The sequence below is a fragment of the Triticum urartu genome, chromosome 2A, assembly GCF_056163025.1.
Source record: "Triticum urartu cultivar PI428250 chromosome 2A, HENAU_Tu73, whole genome shotgun sequence".
In the NCBI taxonomy this organism is placed as follows: Eukaryota; Viridiplantae; Streptophyta; class Magnoliopsida; order Poales; family Poaceae; genus Triticum; species Triticum urartu.
This window is the reverse complement of record NC_141874.1, coordinates 730,765,807-730,782,231: the sequence shown is the minus strand read 5'-3', so window position 1 is coordinate 730,782,231 and position 16,425 is coordinate 730,765,807.

Genomic DNA, 16,425 nt, shown 5'->3' with positions numbered 1-16,425 from the left:
TCACAATGTCATTGGAACCAAGTGGATATTTAAGAACAAGCAAGATGCCCATGGGATTATCATTCGCAACAAGGCTCGTTTGGTAGCACAAGGCTACTCCCAAGTCGAGGGTATCGACTACGGTGAAACCTTTGCTCCCGTTGCTCGTCTTGAATCCATTCGCATGTTGATTGCATATGCTTCTCATCATAACTTTAAGTTACAACAAATGGATGTGAAGAGTGCTTTTCTTAATGGTCCTATTAATGAATTGGTTTACGTAAAGCAACCCCCCGGGTTCGAGGATCCCTACTTTCCCGATCATGTGTATCAACTCGATAAGGCACTCTATGGCCTTAAACAAGCCCCACGTGCGTGGTATGACCACCTTACCGAGTTGTTACAAGACTGTGGTTTTGAAGTTGGGTTAATCGACCCCACTCTTTTTACTAAGAAGGTCAAAGGGGAGTTGTTTGTGTGCCAATTATATGTTGATGATATTATATTTGGTTCACCTAACAAAGCTTTCAATGAGGAATTTGCCGCTCTCATGACCTCAAAGTTCGAGATGTCCTCCATGGGAGAGTTGAAGTTCTTTCTAGGTTTCGAAGTGAAGCAAAGAAGAGAAGAAACCTTCATCAACGAATCCAAATACACTCAAGACATGCTCAAGAGATTCAAGCTAAGTGACGTCAAGCCGGATTCCACTCCAATGCCCACCAAGTGCCAACTTGACTTAGATCCCAATGGTAAAGTGGTGGATCAAAAGGTATATCGCTCCATGATTGGATCCTTGCTTTACCTTTGTGCATCTAGACTGGATATCATGTTGAGTGTGGGAATTTGTGCACGGTTTCAAGCCGCACCTAAGGAAAGTCACTATGTGGCGGTCAAACGAATCTTTCTATATTTGGCTCATACCCCAAACTTTGGCTTATGGTACCCAAGAGGATCAAACTTCAAGCTTGTAGGGTACTCGGATTCCGATTGGGCGGGAGACAAAGTGGATAGGAAGTACACTTCCGGAGGGTGCCAATTCCTTGGGTTGCTCTTTGGTAAGTTGGTCTTCCAAAAAGCAAAGTTGTGTGTCTCTCTCATCCACCGAGGCAGAGTATGTTGAAGCCGGTAGTTTTTGTGCACAACTCCTATGGATGAGGCAAACTTTAAAAGATTACGGTGTCACTAGTGACAAAGCGCCTCTTTGGTGTGACAATGAAAGTGCCATCAAGATCTCTCTCAACCCGGTGCAACACTTCAAGACGAAGCATATTGAGATTCGGTATCACTTCATCCGGGATCACATTAGGCAAGGAGAGATCGAGCTCAACTATGTCAACACTCATGACAACCTTGCAGATATTTTCACGAAGCCCTTGGATGAAGCAAGATTTCGCGAGTTAAGGCATGAGCTAAATATCATTGATTTGAGCAATGTGGCTTGAACCCTTGCAGACCCCACCACGCTCAATTTGCTGTCTAGTTTAGGTGTAGGCATGGACATAGGGGGAGTGTTGTTCTCTCAATGAACTCTCCCTCCCCCCATTATGCATAAATTGATCAAGTCTTTCACTTTAGCCATTGTTGATGGTAGTTGTGTTTCAAAGACGAGTTTTGTTCATGGGCCCAAGGTTAAAATCTTCGTGGCGCCATACCTCTTGACTCAAACATAGGTGGCCTCGGCCACCGCCCTCTCTTGAAGAGGTGTGTCTTGGTCGTTTGCTGGTGTGCTCTCTTTTCTTGTTGTTTTGTTTTTCCTCGAGCTAAGTCGTGTTCTTTGGTTGCCGTGGCATACTAGGCGGTACTACCGCTGGTGGTGCGCGGTACTACCGCTTATAAGCGGTACTACCGCCCCCCAGCGCGGTACTACCACTGAGGGACGGGACCAGGGGGTTATATCGGGGCAGGGGGAGGTTTCTTCTCCCCCATACCCATTCGCTTCGTCCCTCTTTCCTCTTCCTCTCTCCAGCCTCCTCTCGCCCCAGGAGGGCTCCGGCGGATCTCCGTCTCCGGGGTGTCCCTCTCCATTTCCTTCGGTGGAGTCGATCCCCACCTCGTTCTCTTGCCATGGATGCCGGTATTGCCCCCGTTCCTTCTCTCCTTTTGTCTTGTTTTTCAGATCTTGTTCTTAGGGGCATTGGTGGTTGCATCTCTTGGCTAAATCTAGGCTTGAGTAGGTTGGAGAAGGAAACTAGACTATCTTGATTAGAGTTTGGTAGGAATATTTTTGAATTTGGCAGGGCGGTAGTGCCGGATCTGACCACGGTAGCAAGAAACTGTTGTTTCCCCGTCTCGAGCAGTACTACCGCTTGGGCGGTACTACCGCGAGCATGTCACGGTACTACCGCTGCCTGCCAAGCTCCATCATATTCCTGCCTTTTCTTTGATCCTTTTTGTTGTGTTTGTTAGCTTGTGCTCGTTCTTTCTAGTTGTGTTGCGTGTTCTTGTGTTTGGCTCCAGGTGATGAACATCCTGAGCATCAAGCTCGCCGTATCAACCCCGGGCGTGCAACATCAAAATGCTACCGCACCTCTAAGCCAGCCGGTGGTTCCTCTAGCACCCAACCGCCTCCAGCAAGTGCATCCGCAAGTGTTCCTCCACCTCCTCAGCACTCGCAGAGATCCTCCACCAAGCCAAAGGGGAAGACTGTGACTGAGATGACCAACAAGGAGTTTTGGGAAAGGCGTCGCCGCAGTCCCTATGAGGTGGACCAAGAACCCACTTTGGTCAACCGCCTGTTCTGGAACCGATTTCAGTTTGCCATCTATTTTGATGTGATCAAGGCCAAGAAGAATCTCTTTGTTGATGTTCGCTCCATTGACACTGATGCTATGGAGAAGGACCCGGAGTACTTTGGCGAAGCCCTTCAGATGTGCACTCAGCTGAACATTCTCAGGATCATGCAACTCAACAAGGATTTCGATGCAGATTTGGTGGCTCAATTCTTTGCCACCGTTCATCTTGGGACGGATGTCGACAGAACTCTGACATGGATGACCAATGGCAAGCTGCTTTCCGTCAAGTGGAAGGCTTTCATGGAGTTACTTGATGTGGTGGATCACGGGCTTGAGACTCCAATCGGTTTCCGCCCTCACCGCAATGCTACGTCCACCCACAAGCAAGCCCTTTGGCCCTACTGCACTGTGAAAGTTCACCCAGTGACTGAGAAGAAAACCTATGAGTTGTCTCCGTATCTGGACATTCTTCATCGCATCTTTCGTGAGACTCTCTTCCCTCGAATCGGGAATCTGGATATGGTCCACTCTTATCTCGTGGACATACTTCTTTTCTGTCAGCATGAGAAGGAAGCAAACACTGGAGAGAGCCTGGATATTTCTCATGTCATGTGGTCTGAACTTCTCTCTGCCGTGTCTGAGCGCAAGTGCCCGATATATGGTCCATTCATCATGAGGCTCATTGAGAGGGCCTGGGCACAGATCTATCCCAGAGTGTTGCTGGAAACTGGAGACTTGGTTTCCCATGAGATCAAGCGTTTGAGGAAGAAGGACAATTGGGTCACCCCAGAACCTCAATCCGGGGTCTGCCTACTGCTGCTGTTGCTGCCATGGACACCGAGGGTGGGGCAGCCACTGATGATCACGAGGAGGATCTTGGGCCCTCTAGTGTTGAACCCTCATGGGCGAAGAAGCTTAAACACAAGTTGAAGAAGCTTTTATGCATGGAGTCTCATGGTCAGTACATGACTCATGTGGCGGAGAAGCATGCCAGGGTGCGCCACAAGGAGCTCATGCGTCAGATGGGAGCGACAGTTGCCAGTGGATCTGAGGGTCAGATCACTGAAGAGGATGAGTGGATTCATCAGCATTGCCCTTGGACCGACTCCGACGCCGAGCAGTTTTCGACCAACGACGGAGATGCAGACGATCACGCTGAGATATGATGTTCGAGATCCTCAGCTTGCCATCACCTGGAGTCGTAGCATCGCCCTTTTACCATTTTGGTGCCTCGCTGCCAAAGGGGGAGAGAGTGTAGGGATTTGTGTTGCCGAGCTTTGAGTTTGTCGTCCTGTCATCTTGTGTTTTCTTGTGTGTTCTCTCGGTGTCTTTGTTTGGTTTGGTTTGGTGCCCGTGAGACCTAAGTTCTAGACATATGGTGTGAGACATATGCTCCCTATCGCTACCTTATTTCTTATGTCTATTCAGTATTGTAGTATATTATGAGTTGCATGCTTGTCCTGTTTTATACTCTTCTCTCATATATCTTGTGCTTAGAATTGTTGGACTATAAAATATAGGGGGGGTGTTGATCCGGATGTGTGTGTCTTGCTTTCCTTTTGCTCCTTGAGGGAGTCCTGGATTAGGGGGTGTCCGGATGGCCGGACTGTACCTTCAGCCAGACTCCTGGACTATGAAGATACAAGATTGAAGACTTCGTCCCGTGTCCGGAAGGGATTTTCCTTGGCGTGGAGGCAAGCTTGGCGATACGGATATGTAGATCTTCTACCATTGTAACCGACTTTGTGTAACCCTAACCCTCTCCGGTGTCTATATAAACCGGAGGGTTTTAGTCCGTAGGACAACATACAGAACAACAATCATACCATAGGCTAGCTTCTAGGGTTTAGCCTCTCCGATCTCGTGGTAGATCTACTCTTGTACTACCCATATCATCAAGATTAATCAAGCAGGACGTAGGGTTTTTGTTGGGGAACGCAGTAATTTCAAAAAAATTCCTACGCACACGCAAGATCATGGTGATGCATAGCAACGAGAGGGGAGAGTGTTGTCTACGTACCCTCGTAGACCGCAACGGAAGCGTTGACGCAACGTAGAGGAAGTAGCCGTACGTCTTCCCGATCCGACCTATCCAAGCACCGTTACTCCGGCACCTCCGAGTTCTTAGCACACGTACAGATCGATGACGCTCCCCGGGCTCCGATCCAGCAAAGCTTCGGGGATGAGTTCCGTCAGCACAACGGCGTGGTGACGATAATGATGTTCTACCGACGCAGGGCTTCGCCTAAGCACTACAACGATATGATCGAAGTGGAATATGGTGGCAGGGGGCACCGCACACGGCTAAGGAACGATCACGTGGATCAACTTGTGTGTCTAGAGGTGCCCCCTGCCCCCGTATATAAAGGATCCAAGGGGGGGAGGTGCGGCCGGCCCTATGGTGGCGCGCAGGAGGAGTCCTACTCCTACCGGGAGTAGGACTCCCCTCCCGTTTCCTTTTCCAACTAGGAGAGGTGGAGGGAGATTAGGAAAAGGGGGGGCGCCGCCCCTCCCTCCTTGTCCAATTTGGACTAGGGGGAGAGGGGGCGTGCGGCCTGCCCTGGCAGCCCCTTCCTCTTCTCCACATTAGGCCCATAAGGCCCATTAACCCCCCGGGGGGTTCCGGTAACCCCCCGGTGCTCCGGTTTTATCCGATACTTCTCCGGAACCCTTCCGGTGTCCGAATATAGTTATCCAATATATCAATCTTTATGTCTCGACCATTTCGAGACTCCTCGTCATGTCCGTGATCACATCCGGGACTCCGAACTAACTTCGGTACATCAAAATGCATAAACACATAATAACTGTCATCGTAACGTTAAGCGTGCGGACCCTACGGTTCGAGAACAATGTAGACATGACTGAGACACATCTCCGGTCAATAACCAATAGCGGGACCTGGATGCCCATATTGGCTCCTACATATTCTACGAAGATCTTTATCGGTCAGACCGCATAACAACATACGTTGTTCCCTTTGTCATCGGTATGTTACTTGCCCGAGATTCGATCGTCGGTATCCAATACCTAGTTCAATCTCGTTACCGGCAAGTCTCTTTACTCGTTCCGTAATACATCATCTCGCAACTAACTCATTAGTTGCAATGCTTGCAAGGCTTATGTGATGTGCATTACCGAGAGGGCCCAGAGATACCTCTCCGACAATCGGAGTGACAAATCCTATTCTCGAAATACGCCAACCCAACATCTACCTTTGGAGACACCTGTAGAGCTCCTTTATAATCACCCAGTTACGTTGTGACGTTTGGTAGCACACAAAGTGTTCCTCCGGCAAACGGGAGTTGCATAATCTCATAGTCATAGGAACATGTATAAGTCATGAAGAAAGCAATAGCAACATACTAAACGATCGGGTGCTAAGCTAATGGAATGGGTCATGTCAATCAGATCATTCAACTAATGATGTGACCTCGTTAATCAAATAACAACACTTTGTTCATGGTTAGGAAACATAACCATCTTTGATTAACGAGCTAGTCAAGTAGAGGCATACTAGTGACACTTAGTTTGTCTATGTATTCACACATGTATTATGTTTCCGGTTAATACAATTCTAGCATGAATAATAAACATTTATCATGATATAAGGAAATAAATAATAACTTTATTATTGCCTCTAGGGCATATTTCCTTCAGTCTCCCACTTGCACTAGAGTCAATAATCTAGATTACACAGTAATGATTCTAACACCCATGGAGCCTTGGTGCTGATCATGTTTTGCTCGTGGAAGAGGCTTAGTCAACGGGTCTGCAACATTCAGATCCGTATGTATCTTGCAAATCTCTATGTCTCCCACCTGGACTAGATCCCGGATGGAATTGAAGCGTCTCTTGATGTGCTTGGTTCTCTTGTGAAATCTGGATTCCTTTGCCAAGGCAATTGCACCAGTATTGTCACAAAAGATTTTCATTGGACCCGATGCACTAGGTATAACACCTAGATCGGATATGAACTCCTTCATCCAGATTCCTTCGTTCGCTGCTTCCGAAGCAGCTATGTACTCCGCTTCACATGAAGATCCCGCTACGACGCTTTGTTTAGAACTGCACCAACTGACAGCTCCACCGTTTAATGTAAACACGTATCCGGTTTGCGATTTAGAATTGTCCGGATCAGTGTCAAAGCTTGCATCAACGTAACTTTTTACTGTGAGCTCTTTGTCACCTCCATACACGAGAAACATATCCTTAGTCCTTTTCAGGTATTTCAGGATGTTCTTGACCGGTGTCCAGTGATCCACTCCTGGATTACTTTGGTACCTCCCTGCTAAGCTTATAGCAAGGCACACATCAGGTCTGGTACACAGCATTGCATACATGATAGAGCCTATGGCTGAAGCATAGGGAACATCTTTCATTTTCTCTCTATCTTCTGTAGTGGTCGGGCATTGAGTCTGACTCAACTTCACACCTTGTAACACAGGCAAGAACCCTTTCTTCGCCTGATCCATTTTGAACTTTTTCAAAATCTTGTCAAGGTATGTGCTTTGTGAAAGTCCAATTAAGCGTCTTGATCTATCTCTATAGATCTTTATGCCTAATATGTAAGCAGCTTCACCGAGGTCTTTCATTGAAAAACTCTTATTCAAGTATCCCTTTATGCTATCCAGAAATTCTATATCATTTCCAATCAGTAATATGTCATCCACATATAACATCAGAAATGCTACAGAGCTCCCACTCACTTTCTTGTAAATACAGGCTTCTCCGAAAGTCTGTATAAAACCAAATGTTTTGATCACACTATCAAAGCGTTTATTCCAACTCCAAGAGGCTTGCACCAGTCCATAAATGGATCGCTGGAGCTTGCACACTTTGTTAGCTCCCTTTGGATCGACAAAACCTTCCGGTTGCATCATATACAACTCTTCTTCCAGAAATCCATTCAGGAATGCAGTTTTGACATCCATCTGCCAAATTTCATAATCATAAAATGCGGCAATTGCTAACATGATTCGGACAGACTTTAAGCATCGCTACGGGTGAGAAAGTCTCATCGTAGTCAACCCCTTGAACTTGTCGAAAACCTTTTGCGACAAGTCAAGCTTTGTAGACAGTAACATTACCGTCAGCGTCAGTCTTCTTCTTGAAGATCCATTTATTCTCAATTGCTTGTCGATCATCGGGCAAGTCAACCAAAGTCCATACTTTGTTCTCATACATGGATCCCATCTCAGATTTCATGGCTTCAAGCCATTTTGCGGAATCTGGGCTCACCATCGCTTCTTCATAGTTCGTAGGTTCATCATGATCCAGTAGCATGACTTCCAGAACTGGATTACCGTACCACTCTGGCGCGGATCTCACTCTGGTTGATCTACGAGGTTCAGTAGTATCTTGTTCTGAAGTTTCATGATCATTATCATTAACTTCCTCACTTATTGGTGTAGGTGTTGCAGAAACAGTTTTCTGTGATGTACTACTTTCCAATAAGGGAGCAGGTACAGTTACCTCGTCAAGTTCTACTTTCCTCCCACTCACTTCTTTCGAGAGAAACTCCTTCTCCAGAAAGTTTCCGAATTTAGCAACAAAAGTCTTGCCTTCGGATCTGTGATAGAAGGTGTATCCAATAGTTTCCTTCGGATATCCTATGAAGACACATTTCTCTGATTTGGGTTCGAGCTTATCAGGTTGAAGCTTCTTCACATAAGCATCGCAGCCCCAAACTTTCAGAAACGACAACTTTGGTTTCTTGCAAAACCACAGTTCATAAGGCGTCGTCTCAATGGATTTTGATGGTGCCCTATTTAACGTGAATGCGGCCGTCTCTAGAGCGTATCCCCAAAACGATAGCGGTAAATCAGTAAGAGACATCATAGATCGCACCATATCTAGTAAAGTATGATTACAACATTCGGACACACCATTACGTTGTTGTGTTCCGGGTGGCTTGAGTTGCGAAACTATTCCACAATTTTTCAAATGTACACCAAACTCGTAACTCAAATATTCTCCTCCACGATCAGATCGTAGAAACTTTATTTTCTTGTTACGATGATTTTCAACTTCACTCTGAAATTCTTTGAAATTTTCAAATGTTTCAGACTTGTGTTTCATTAAGTAGATATACCCATATCTGCTTAAGTCATCTGTGAAGGTGAGAAAATAACGATATCCACCATGAGCCTCAATATTCATCGGACCACATACATCCGTATGTATGATTTCCAACAAATCTGTTGCTGTCTCCATAGTACCGGAGAACGGTGTTTTAGTCATCTTGCCCATGAGGCACGGTTCGCAAGTACCAAGTGATTCATAATCAAGTGGTTCCAAAAGTCCATCAGTATGGAGTTTCTTCATGCGCTTTACACCGATATGACCTAAACGGCAGTGCCACAAATAAGTTGCACTATCATTATCAACTCTGCATCTTTTGGCTTCAACATTATGAATATGTGTATCACTACTGTCGAGATTCATCAAAAATAGACCACTCTTCAAAGGTGCATGACCATAAAAGATATTACTCATATAAATAGAACAACCATTATTCTCTGATTTAAATGAATAACCGTCTCGCATCAAACAAGATCCAGATATAATGTTCATGCTCAACGCTAGCACCAAATAACAATTATTTAGGTCTAATATTAATCCCGAAGGTAGATGTAGAGGTAGCGTGCCGACCGCGATCACATCGACTTTGGAACCATTTCCCACGCGCATCGTCACCTCGTCCTTTGCTAGTGTCCGCTTATTCTGTAGTCCCTGTTTCGAGTTGCAAATATTAGCAACAGAACCAGTATCAAATACCCAGGTGCTACTGCGAGCTCTAGTAAGGTACACATCAATAACATGTATATCACATATACCTTTGTTCACCTTGCCATCCTTCTTATCCGCCAAATACTTGGGGCAGTTCCGCTTCCAGTGACCAGTCTGCTTGCAGTAGAAGCACTCAGTTTCAGGCTTAGGTCCAGACTTGGGTTTCTTCTCCTGAGCAGCAACTTGCTTGCCGTTCTTCTTGAAGTTCCCCTTCTTCTTCCCTTTGCCCTTTTTCTTGAAACTAGTGGTCTTGTTGACCATCAACACCTGATGCTCCTTTTTGATTTCTACCTCCGCAGCTTTCAGCATTGCGAAGAGCTCGGGAATAGTCTTGTTCATCCCTTGCATATTATAGTTCATCACGAAGCTCTTGTAGCTTGGTGGCAGTGATTGGAGAATTCTGTCAATGACGCAATTATCTGGAAGATTAACTCCCATCTGAATCAAGTGATTATTATACCCAGACATTTTGAGTATATGATCACTGACAGAACTGTTCTCCTCCATCTTGCAGCTATAGAACTTATTGGAGACTTCATATCTCTCAATCCGGGCATTTGCTTGAAATATTAACTTCAACTCCTGGAACATCTCATATGCTCCATGACGTTCAAAACGTCGTTGAAGTCCCGATTCTAAGCCGTAAAGCATGGCACACTGAACTATCGAGTAGTCATCAGCTTTGCTCTGCCAGACGTTCATAACATCTGGTGTTTCTCCAGCAGCAGGCCTGGCACCCAGCGGTGCTTCCAGGACGTAATTCTTCTGAGCAGCAATGAGGATAATCCTCAAGTTACGGACCCAGTCCGTGTAATTGCTACCATCATCTTTCAACTTTGCTTTCTCAAGGAACGCATTAAAATTCAACGGAACAACAGCACGAGCCATCTATCTACAATCAAACATAAACAAGCAAGATACTATCAAGTACTAAGTTCATGATAAGTTTAAGTTCAGTTAATCAAATTACTTAAGAACTCCCACTTAGATAGACATCCCTCTAATCCTCTAAGTGATCACGTGATCCAAATCAACTAAACCATGTCCGATCATCACGTGAGATGGAGTAGTTTCATTGGTGAACATCGCTATGTTGATCATATCTACTATATGATTCACGCTCGACCTTTCGGTCTCCGTGTTCTGAGGCCATATCTGTATATGCTTGGCTCGTCAAGTATAACCTGAGTATTCCGCGTGTGCAACTTTTTTGCACCCGTTGTATTTGAACGTAGAGCCTATCACACCCGATCATCACATGGTGTCTCAGCACGAAGAACTTTCGCAATGGTGCATACTCAGGGAGAACACTTCTTGATAATTTAGTGAGAGATCATCTTATAATGCTACCGTCAATCAAAGCAAGATAAGATGCATAAAAGATAAACATCACATGCAATCAATATAAGTGATATGATATGGCCATCATCATCTTGTGCCTGTGATCTCCATCTCCGAAGCACCGTCATGATCACCATTGTCACCGGCGCGACACCTTGATCTCCATCGTAGCATCGTTGTCGTCTCGCCAATCTTATGCTTCCACGACTATCGCTACCGCTTAGTGATAAAGTAAAGCATTACATCGCGATTGCATTGCATACAATAAAGCGACAACCATATGGCTCCTGCCAGTTGCCGATAACTCGGTTACAAAACATGATCATTTCATACAATAAAATTTAGCATCATGTCTTGACCATATCACATCACAACATGCCCTGCAAAAACAAGTTAGACGTCCTCTACTTTGTTGTTGCAAATTTTACGTGGCTGCTACGGGCTTAAGCAAGAACCAATCTCACCTACGCATCAAAATCACAACGATAGTTTGTCAATTTGACTCCGTTTTAACCTTCGCAAGGACCGGGCGTAGCCACACTCGGTTCAACTAAAGTTGGAGAAACAGTCACCCGCAAGCCACCTATGTGCAAAGCACGTCGGGAGAATCGGTCTCGCGTAAGCGTACGCGTAATGTCGGTCCGGGCCGCTTCATCCAACAATACCGCCGAACCAAAGTATGACATGATGGTAGGCAGTATGACTTATATCGCCCACAACTCACTTGTGTTCTACTCGTGCATATAACATCAAACCATAAAACCTAGGCTCTGATACCACTATTGGGGAACGCAGTAATTTCAAAAAAATTCCTACGCACACGCAAGATCATGGTGATGCATAGCAACGAGAGGGGAGAGTGTTGTCTACGTACCCTCGTAGACCGCAACGGAAGCATTGACGCAACGTAGAGGAAGTAGCCGTACGTCTTCCTGATCCGACCTATCCAAGCACCGTTACTCCGGCACCTCTGAGTTCTTAGCACACGTACAGATCGATGACGCTCCCCGGGCTCCGATCCAGCAAAGCTTCAGGGATGAGTTCCGTCAGCACAACGGCGTGGTGACGATAATGATGTTCTACCGACGCAGGGCTTCGCCTAAGCACTACAACGATATGATCGAGGTGGAATATGGTGGCAGGGGGCACCGCACACGGCTAAGGAACGATCACGTGGATCAACTTGTGTGTCTAGAGGTGCCCCCTGCCCCCGTATATAAAGGATCCAAGGGGGGGAGGTGCGGCCGGCCCTATGGTGGCGCGCAGGAGGAGTCCTACTCCTACCGGGAGTAGGACTCCCCTCCCGTTTCCTTTTCCAACTAGGAGAGGTGGAGGGAGATTAGGAAAAGGGGGGGCGCCGCCCCTCCCTCCTTGTCCAATTCGGACTAGGGGGAGAGGGGGCGCGCGGCCTGCCCTGGCAGCCCCTTCCTCTTCTCCACATTAGGCCCATAAGGCCCATTAACCCCCCGGGGGGTTCCGGTAACCCCCCGGTGCTCCGGTTTTATCCGATACTTCTCCGGAACCCTTCCGGTGTCCGAATATAGTTATCCAATATATCAATCTTTATGTCTCGACCATTTCGAGACTCCTCATCATGTCCGTGATCACATCCGGGACTCCGAACTAACTTCGGTACATCAAAATGCATAAACACATAATAACTGTCATCGTAACGTTAAGCGTGCGGACCCTACGGTTCGAGAACAATGTAGACATGACTGAGACACATCTCCGGTCAATAACCAATAGCGGGACCTGGATGCCCATATTGGCTCCTACATATTCTATGAAGATCTTTATCGGTCAGACCGCATAACAACATATGTTGTTCCCTTTGTCATCGGTATGTTACTTGCCCGAGATTCGATCGTCGGTATCCAATACCTAGTTCAATCTCGTTACCGGCAAGTCTCTTTACTCGTTCCGTAATACATCATCTCGCAACTAACTCATTAGTTGCAATGCTTGCAAGGCTTATGTGATGTGCATTACCGAGAGGGCCCAGAGATACCTCTCCGACAATCGGAGTGACAAATCCTATTCTCGAAATACGCCAACCCAACATCTACCTTTGGAGACACCTGTAGAGCTCCTTTATAATCACCCAGTTACGTTGTGACGTTTGGTAGCACACAAAGTGTTCCTCCGGCAAACGGGAGTTGCATAATCTCATAGTCATAGGAACATGTATAAGTCATGAAGAAAGCAATAGCAACATACTAAACGATCGGGTGCTAAGCTAATGGAATGGGTCATGTCAATCAGATCATTCAACTAATGATGTGACCTCGTTAATCAAATAACAACACTTTGTTCATGGTTAGGAAACATAACCATCTTTGATTAACGAGCTAGTCAAGTAGAGGCATACTAGTGACACTTAGTTTGTCTATGTATTCACACATGTATTATGTTTCCGGTTAATACAATTCTAGCATGAATAATAAACATTTATCATGATATAAGGAAATAAATAATAACTTTATTATTGCCTCTAGGGCATATTTCCTTCAGTTTTACCTCCATCAAGAGGGCCCGAACCTGGGTAAAACTTCGTGTCCCTTGCCTCCTGTTACCATCCGGCCTAGACGCACAGTTCGGGACCCCCTACCCGAGATCCGCTGGTTTTGACACCGACATTGGTGCTTTCATTGAGAGTTCCTCTGTGTCGTCGCCGTTAGGCTTGATGGCTCCTACGATCATTAATGGCGATGCAGTCCAGGGTGAGACCTTCCTCCCCGGACAGATCTTCGTCTTCAGTGGCTTCGCACTGCGGGCCAATTCACTTGGCCATCTGGAGCAGATCGAAAGCTATGCCCCTGGCCGTCAGGTCAGATTTGGAAGTTTAAACTACACAGCTGACATCTGCGGGGACTTGATCTTCGACGGATTCGAGCCACTGCCGAGCGCGCCGCACTGTCACGACGAGCATGATCTAGCTCTGCCGCCGAACAGTGCCCTGGAGGCCACACCCGCATCAGCTTCGACCCTTAATTCGGAGCCAACTGCGCCGATCGAGGATGGGTGGTTGGACGCCGCCTCGGGGGCTGCGATCCCAACGGCGATCGAGCCGAACACCAGCCCCGCCCTTCGCGAGACTCGTGACTCCAAGGAGCCGGACTCCTCTCCGGACTCCGAACCCTCCGCGCCCCTGCCGATCGAATCCGATTGGGCGCCAATCATGGAGTTTACTGCCGCGGACATCTTTCAGCACTCGCCTTTCGACGATATTCTGAAGACACTAAAGTCTCTCTCTTTATCAGGAGATCCCTGGCCGGACTACGGTCAGCAAGGTTGGGATACGGACGATGAAGAAATTCAAAGCCCACCCACCACCCACTTTGTAGCCACTGTCGACGATTTAACCGACATGCTCGACTTCGACTTCGAAGACATCGACGGTATGGACGCCGATGCAGGAGACGATGAAGAACCAACGCCTATTGGGCCCTGGAAAGCCACCTCGTCATATGACATATACATGGTGGACACCCCAAAAGAAGGAGATGGCGATGGAATAGCGGAGGATGACCCCTCCAAGAAACAGCCTAAGCGCCGGCGTCAGCGGCGCCGCTCAAAATCCCGCCAAAGCAAATACGGTGATTCCAGCACGGGAGATAATAATACTCCGGAGAGTGCCGAAGAAAACCCCCTCCAGCAAGATTCAGCACAGGAGGATGGAGAAGCCAGCCCTCATGAGAGAGCGGCAGACAGAGAGGTCGAGGACGATAATTATATGCCTCCCTCCGAAGACGAGGCAAGCCTCGACGACGACGAATTCGTCGTGCCAGAGGATCCCATCGAGCAAGAGCGTTTTCAATGCAGGCTTATGGCCATGGCAAGAAGCCTCAAGAAAAAACAGCAACAGCTTAGAGCTGATCAAGATTTGCTAGTCGACAGATGGACTGAAGTCCTTGCGGCCGAAGAGCATAAACTCAAATGCCCCTCCAAGAGCTACCCAAAGCGCAGGTCGCTACCCCAATTAGAGGAGGAAGCACTTAAACCTACATCACCAGCACTTGATACGGCCGACCGGCCACCTCGTGGCCGCGACAGAGAGGCCTTTCGGCCCTCCACTCAAGCCGCACCTCGTACCAAGGCACAGGAAAATGCGCCAGACCTGCGAGACATGTTGGAGGACAAGGCAAGGCAAACAAGATCGATCTACAGATCGCGTGGGCGCCCCACGACTCGAGACGATAACCGTCACGCCGGACACAAATCTGGTAGGGCCGAACACAGTAGACAAAGCTCATTGGAGCTACGTCGTGATATAGCCCAGTACAGAGGCGCCGCACACCCACTATGCTTCACAGACGAAGTAATGGATCATCAAATCCCCGAGGGTTTCAAACCCATAAACATCGAATCATATGATGCCACAACAGATCCTGCGGTATGAATCGAGGATTATCTCCTTCATATCCACATGGCCCGCTGCGATGATCTCCACGCCATCAAATACCTCCCACTCAAGCTTAAAGGACCAGCTCGGCATTGGCTTAACAGCTTGCCAGCAGGGTCAATCAGTTGTTGGGAGGACCTGAAAGCCGCATTCCTCGACAACTTTCAGGGCACTTATGTGCGACCACCAGACGCCGATGACCTAAGCCACGTAATTCAGCAGCCAGAGGAATCGGCCAGGCAATTCTGGACATGGTTCCTAACAAAGAAAAATCAAATAGTCGAGTGTCCGGACGCAGAGGCCCTAGCAGCCTTCAAGCACAATATCCGTGACGAGTGGCTTGCCCGGCACCTTGGACAGGAAAAGCCGAAATCTATGGCAGCACTCACGACACTCATGACCCACTTTTGCGCGGGAGAAGACAGCTGGCTTGCTCGTAGCAACAATATGACCAAGAACCCTGGTAATTCGAATACCAGGGACAGTAGTGGCAGGTCGCGTCACAACAAGCAAAAGCGCCGCATTAACGGCGACAATGCTGAGGATACGGCAGTTAATGCCGGATTCAGAGGCTATAAATCCGGTCAGCGGAAAAAGCCATTCAAAAGAAATCCTAGGGGCCCGTCCAGTTTGGACCGAATACTCGACCGCTTGTGCCAGATACATGGCACCCCCGAAAAGCCGGCCAATCACACCAACAGGGATTGTTGGGTGTTCAAGCAGGCAGGCAAGTTAAATGCCGAAAACAAAGACGAGGGGCTGCATAGCGATGACGACGAAGAGCCCCGGCCGCCGAACAACAGTGGACAGAAGGGTTTTCCCCCACAAGTGCGGATGGTGAACATGATATACGCAACCCACATCCCCAAGAGGGAGCGAAAGCGCGCGTTAAGGGACGTATACGCGGTAGAGCCAGTCGCCCCAAAGTTCAACCCATGGTCCTCCTACCCGATCACCTTTGATCGAAGGGACCATCCCACTAGCACCCGTCATGGCGGATTAGCCGCATTGGTTCTAGACCCAATTATTGACGGATTTCATCTCACTAGAGTCCTTATGGACGGCGGCAGCAGCCTGAACCTGCTTTACCAGGATACAGTGCGGAAAATGGGCATAGATCCCTCGAGGATTAAGCCCACCAAAACGACCTTCAAAGGCGTAATACCAGGTGTAGAG